Below are 7,500 nucleotides of genomic sequence, written 5' to 3'. Positions count from 1 at the left end.
AAGAATTTGTCCCTCGCTACCATATTTATATGGCGTAATCAAAACTCACAAAGAAAACTTTCCTGCTAGACCCATCATAAGTTCCGTGGGATCTTGTTCTTACAAACTATCTAAATGGCTGGTAAATGAGCTGTCACCTATTCTTGGCACTATATCGGGATGCTCTGTGAAAAATAATGAAGATTTTATTTTTAGGTTAAGGAGGTTTGATTTTAACTATAATTTCAAGCTAATAAGCTTTGATGTAAAATCACTTTTTACGAAAGTTCCTGTGGATGAATTGTTAGAGTTTTTTAAAGACGAACTCGTCAAACATACGTTTACTGTGGATACGGACTCTATTCTTAAACTTTTAAAATTGTGCATAAAAGGTTGTAGGTTTACTTTTAATGGTGAATTCTTTGAACAGAAATTTGGTATGGCAATGGGCAATCCTCTCTCTCCTTTGTTAAGCAATATTTACATGGAATTTTTTGAGACCAAGTACCTACCTAGGATTCTACCTGCAGGTATCTTCTGGGTCAGATATGTTGATGATATTTTTTGTGCTTGGCCCATTGATAAGGATGAAAAAGCTTTTCTAACAGCTTTAAACACTCTGGTACCATCTATTAAGTTTTCATTGGAGATAGAATTCGATAACAAGCTTCCCTTTTTAGATGTTCTAGTATTTAGACAAGAAAGGTCTTTTAAATTTACTGTATATAGAAAACTTACGAATGTTAATTCGTACATACATTTTTATTCTAATCATCACCCATCAACCAAAATGATGGTTTTTTCATCCATGTTTTTACGGGCACTGCGGGTAAGTTGCCCTGATCTCCTTGAAGCTGAGCTTGGGAAAATTCATGAAATAGCATCTATTTTAAAGTACCCATCACATTTCATAAACAAAGCCTGTCAAAAGGCAAAGAAAACTTTTTATGGCTTTGTTAACAACGATGATTTTAATGTGAATAACCTCCTTGTTTTACCTTTTTTCAAACAGTTTGTACCTCTACCTGGAATTTTAAAACCTTTTGGAATTAATGTAATTTTTAGAAACAACACACTCAAGAATATATTGATAAAAATTCCCCAAAACAGATTAACGGATGTATATACGAAATTCCATGCAATCAGTGTAATAAACGGTATATCGGTCAAAGTGGCAAAGCACTAGAAACTCGATTAAAACCGCATAAATATAATGTAAGAACGGGAAATATTGCCAGCAGTCTTTTTCAGCATATGAATGAGTGCAACCACGCTATTAATTGGAAAGCTGCTAAAGAACTTATATTTTGCAAAGATTTTGTTAAAAGAAATATCATTGAAACAGTTTTAATTTAGAAAAATTTCGAAGATCTGCTTAACACCAGTTCAGGTATGTACAAACTGGATGAATTTCTTGTAAACAACATTTTTAAACAACTAGCTTTTAAGTAATTTGTAATTTGCTCATTTTTTCTGTTTTACGTCATCACAGAGGTTTCTTTGTATTCTAATTGTATTTTTAAACCATAAGACCGTGAAGAGGTGTAATAATAACACGAAAGCGCTTGTCCAATCTTCGTTTCCTTTTCCCTCCCGGCTTGCTGTCATATATATATATATATATATATATATATATATATATATATATATATATATATATATATATATATATATATATATATATATATATATATATATATATATATATATATATATATATATATATGAATATATATATATATATATTCAAATAAGCCATATATATTTTTGATACATTGATTTCTGGATTCTCTTAACGATCTCGGGATCAGAGCCCCAGGCGAAATCACACAAAGACAAGAGCTTGGCTCCGGTCGGGAATCGAACCCTGGTCGGCAAGCTTGTATAGACAGTGACTAAGCCACTTGGCCACGAAGAAAGAAAAAAGTCAATGACAATTCTTCTGTACTTATACCTGTCGAATTCAGGTATTTTGTACTTAGAATTGAAATCAACCCATCTTCACCATCGTAGCTAATTGGTAGTTTGTTACTTGGCATTCAATTAATGATAAATTTTGCAAATTTTTACGTGTTTTTCATATTCAAATAAGCCATATATATTTTTGATACATTAATGTCTGGATTCTCTTAACAACCTCGGGATCAGAGCCCCAGGCGAAATCACACAAAGACAAGAGCTTGGCTCCGGTCGGGAATCGAACCCTGGACGGCAAGCTTGTATAGACAGTGACTAAGCCACTTGGCCACGAAGAAATATAAAAGTCAATGACAATTCTTCTGTACTTATACATGTCGAATTCAGGTATTTTGTACTTAGAATTGAAATCAACCCATCTTCACCATCGTAGCTAATTGGTAGTTTGTTACTTGGCATTCAATTAATGATAAATTTTGCACATTTTTACGTGTTTTTCATATTCAAATAAGCCATATATATTTTTGATACTTTAATGTCTGGATTCTCTTAACGACCTCGGGATCAGAACCCCAGGCGAAATCACACAAAGACAAGAGCTTGGCTCCAGTCGGGAATCGAACCCTGGTCGGCAAGCTTGTATAGACAGTGACTAAGCCACTTGGCCACGAAGAAAGATAAAAGTCAATAACATTTCTTCTGTACTTATACCTGTCGAATTCAGGTATTTTGTACTTAGAATTGAAATCAACCCATCTTCACCATCGTAGCTAATTGGTAGTTTGTTACTTGGCATTCAATTAATGATAAATTTTGCAAATTTTTACGTGTTTTTCATATTCAAATAAGCCATATATATTTTTGATACATTAATGTCTGGATTCTTTTAACGACCTCGGGATCAGAGCCCAGGCGAAATCACACAAAGGCAAGAGCTTGGCTCCGGTCGGGAATCGAACCCTGGTCGGCAAGCTTGTATAGACAGTGACTAAGCCACTTGGCCATGAAGAAAGATAAAAGTCAATGACAATTCTTCTGTACTTATACCTGTCGAATTCAGGTATTTTGTACTTAGAATTGAAATCAACCCATCTTCACCATCGTAGCTGATTGGTAGTTTGTTACTTGGCATTCAATTAATGATATCCCGAGGTCGTTAAGAGAATCCAGACATTAATGTATCAAAAATATATATGGCTTATTTGAATATGAAAAACACGTAAAAATGTGCAAAATTTATCATTAATTGAATGCCAAGTAACAAACTACCAAGTAGCTACGATGGTGAAGATGGGTTGATTTCAATTCTAAGTACAAAATACCTGAATTCGACAGGTATAAGTACAGAAGTATTGTCATTGACTTTTATATTTCTTCGTGGCCAAGTGGCTTAGTCACTGTCTATACAAGCTTGCCGACCAGGGTTCGATTCCCGACCGAGAGAGAGAGAGGGAGAGAGAGAGAGAGAGAGAGACTTGAACCCTTCTTGCTATACACGGTTAATTGCGTTTCTTTCCTTTATCGAAGTACAGTATATTGCAAAAAAGCTATCTTTGCCGATCATCTGCAAAATGGGAAGGCTCAGAATCTTGAGAATAACGAAGAATTTTTCTGAATTACCCCAGATGTAAAGAAAATTAACAAGATTCGAAAGCAATTCATCTCTTCCACTTTATGAAGTTTAGCATACACAAACCATACCATTATAAGCATATAGAAAAGGAAAAACTTACAAGAATACAGCACAATAACCAACTGTAATATTCGAACACCACCATTATTTTTCATCACATTTTGGGGCGATATCTAAAAATTACTACTTGTAAGAATAGTATTTGGCATCATTAACCGCAAACCGGTAACTGTGACCTCAATGACATGAATAATGTTAGATTATTTTAGGTGGTTTTATGTATGAAAAAGTAGCTTTCTGAAAAAAGTTCTTCAGGTTTAAGGCTTGAATAGTTTTGAGAATAAAAACAACCTGACTCGATGGGGTAACAGAGGTATAAGAAAGTCGAAGATTTAAATAATAAAGATGTTTTACACCGTATATTTTATTACACATCTAAATAGAAATACAGTTTTACAAAATATCAAGTTTTACTTTCATTTATTGAATAAAGATGGCTTCACTTTACACATATGATAGTCTAAATCTTTGTATTTCGATTAGCACTCCCTGTAATAAATCTCGAGAAATCTCAAGAGCACTGGTCCTATATAAAAGCGGTTTCAATTTACTGATTGCAACACTTCCTAGGTAATAGCAGTTCGTATTAAATCCGAAGAAATCTCAATAGTATTATTCAATTCATTAAACACAAAGGACACTTAGGTGCTGGTTTCAGACAAGAGCACTGGTCTTATTATACACCTGGTTTCAATCAGCAGATAAATACCTATCATGAAGTTAACAGTAGGTTATATTAAAGAAAAGTCTTAGTGAAAGACCGAGTGACAAAAACAGCGAATTATACAAGTTATTCAAAAATAGAAATTATCGATAATTCCGGCAAAAATTTGTACTAGACATCTTTCATAGGAATACTGTTGCTCAAGTGATGAAAAACATTGATGAAATCTTTAACATTTTAGGATTATTCTATATTGAAACACTTCTTGTCTTGAACGAGCTTGAAGATACGAAAGAGGACAGAGGTATAAAGGAGAATTCACCTTTGAGCCCAGACGAGTAGAGTGACCAGACAAGGTCACCTTCTTCTCTTGCATTCAACCAATGTGTCAATTTGGTCGTTCTCCCGCTTAATGAATCCCCTTGATTCTAATTTTATAAGTCACATGATACTACCTCGTTCAAAACAAGCTTCTCCTTTAAGAATCTTTGTCATAGAATGTTACATTTTCATAATATTGTAGCAAGTAGATAAAGCCATTCCTATTTAAATAATAAAAAACAGTTATTTCTAAAGAAATTCCTATTAACTCAAGGTAAAATAAAGATCAGAAGAGACTCATTTCTAGTGACGTCATTGCCCTTAAAACACCAACCCCCTCCCTTCGAGTGTCTTCTAATTTCCACAAGTTACATGATTTTCCTGCATTTCATTTTTATAACGTCACACTAAAAGAACGCATTAGATGTGCGGTGGTGCGCATTAGCTCTTGTAGGCATATTTGGTATACCAAATACACAGGCATTCACAATGCCGTTACATTACTGACATTTGAATGACTAAGCGTTTACATTATAAGAACATAATGATAATAATAATAATAGAATTATAATAATATATACTACTCATAACATCCGAACGATTTTAGATTTTAAAACATTTGAGAGATTGTTCCTAAAAAATAAAACGTGTATATAAAATTATGACAAGCGATTTTGCACTTGACTACTTATCTGAATCTTTTGGTATTTTTTGCTATTTAACTTCTAAAAAGTTGTTGGTATTGTATTTAACAATACCCGAGCTTAATAGAGAATCAAATCCAGGCATTGAAAAAAAATCAAATTAATGCGAATCACAAATGGAACACACAATCGGATGTTCATAAAATTCTACTATAACCGATAATTGTAATATATTATACTGGAAAAATGTTTAATAGTTAATAAATTGCGAGACAATTCAGTTGTCTTCCCAATTTGACGATTAAATTTAAGCTCTCGAAAGCAGTATCTGACTACAATTTTTAACATATATCATGCAATTTATACGTAAATATATATATATATATATATATATATACATATTTATATATATATATATATATATATATATATATATATATATATATATATATATATATATATATATATATATATATATATATATATATATAAATATGTATATATATATATATATATATATATATATATATATATATATATATATATATATATATATATATATATATATATAGATGAAAAGGAGACAACTGATTAAAAAGGGTGTGATATTGACAACATATCATACAGTTGATAGTGAAGTCTTGGGAAATGCAATTGCAAGGAGGAAGCCGTGGTTATCAAATGATACTTGGTCAAAGAAGATTCTCGTTGATGGCCTCGAATTGCCAATCCTCAGTGCGGATTTATTCTCACATTTCCAACTCTATGATATAGTTGCTCACCAACAATTAGTCAATGCAGACTCTTACACGTCGACACCTCTTTTAACCCGATCCCTGTAACCTTGCTCTCCTTATCAGCGCAACCATGGATGCCTTCACCCATTTCAGATCGTACCCAGAAGTCTTCCTTTCAGTACTTCCACAAACACCTATGGTTCCTGCCAGGTACAGTATTTATCATCATATCAAGATGACGGGTACTGCATTGTTCATCAGATTCAAAAGTCTTAAATCGGTGGTTTGGCAGCCGTTAAACATACGTTTCCTGAAATGGAAGAAATGAACCTTTGCCAAAAGGCCTCAATCCCATGGTAATCACCTTTTCACAACTTCCTGAGGAAAATGACTCCTTGTGTGGTGAGGGGTTGCTGTCATCTGAACATGAAGACAGAACCGGATCACTAACCCTTCCCAAACATCCCCGACGTGACCTCTTACTTGCAAAGAGTGAAGGTTTTCTTCTTGCTCGATCTCCTTAAAGGGTATTATCAGGTGTCCATGAACCCTGAAGACATCCACAAAACCGCCATCATCAACCATTTCGGTACATACACCTTCAATTATTCCTGTTTTGGGTGTCATAATTCAGGGGCCATTGTTCCCATCCTCCAAAGAGGAACACCTACGTCACCCATGTATGGTGCTCGACTGCCTACAATAGATCGGTATTGTAGTCCTGTATGAAAAGTGTACCTTTAGGGCCAAGGAAGTATTGTTCTTAGGGCACCGCATCATGCCTGAAGGAGTCCACTGCTTCCCTGAAAAGGAGCAGCCATTCATAATATCCCCACGCCATTGACCATCTAAGCGCATGATCAACTAATATCACCGTTTTCCTGCCATCCATCACTGCCACAAAAGAACTAATGTGAGGTCCCCTCCAAAAAGCGGCCTTCTGCAATTCAAAGAATCCCCTATTAACTGCTGTTGTTCTGACCTTTCCGTGCTATATGCTCCTCTTTTCCACTCTTTCGATGCCAGCGATGTCACTGTTAATACTATGGGTCACTATTGGCCTATTGGTGATGTCCTTGCCTGGAGATCAAAAGATTGAGACTCGAGTCCTGATCAAGCTTGTGGGTTCCTTTGGTGCTGCAACCACATATTTGTCTGAGCTAGGAATGCGTTGTTTGTGGGAGCCTATCTTCTGTGTCCTCGGCAGCTGTTGTCTGACCCCCCTTGGTCCTAGCTTGGGTGGAGAGGGGGCTTTGGCGCTAATCATATGTGTATATGATCAGTCTCCAGGTTATTGTCCTGCTTGATAGGGAAATGTCATTGTCCCTTGCCTCTGCTATTCATGGGAAGCCTTTAAGCTTTAAACCTTTAAACTTCAGCAGGTCATTGGCCTTCTTAGGTACAAAACTATTTAAGGCAGAATCCAGATACTCTATCTTAGATTGCAAATTCCTGGCGGTGCATTTAGCTGTACCTCAATTTCACCACTTCAGAGAGGGTATACCTTATGTCATTCACACGGGCCACATGCCTACGCTGCACACT

General features: G+C 35.1%; 1 pseudogene; it reads right to left on the bottom strand.

Annotated features, from left to right (window-relative positions):
• The window catches only part of LOC137639288 (uncharacterized), a 67,188-nt pseudogene extending 60,648 nt beyond the window's left edge, over positions 1–6,540 (bottom strand).
• Between the last annotated feature and the right edge of the window lie 960 nt (positions 6,541–7,500).

The sequence above is a fragment of the Palaemon carinicauda genome, chromosome 4, assembly GCF_036898095.1.
Source record: "Palaemon carinicauda isolate YSFRI2023 chromosome 4, ASM3689809v2, whole genome shotgun sequence".
Classification (NCBI taxonomy): Eukaryota; Metazoa; Arthropoda; class Malacostraca; order Decapoda; family Palaemonidae; genus Palaemon; species Palaemon carinicauda.
The sequence above is the reverse complement of the archived record's forward strand: the minus strand, read 5'-3'. Positions and strand labels throughout refer to the sequence as shown.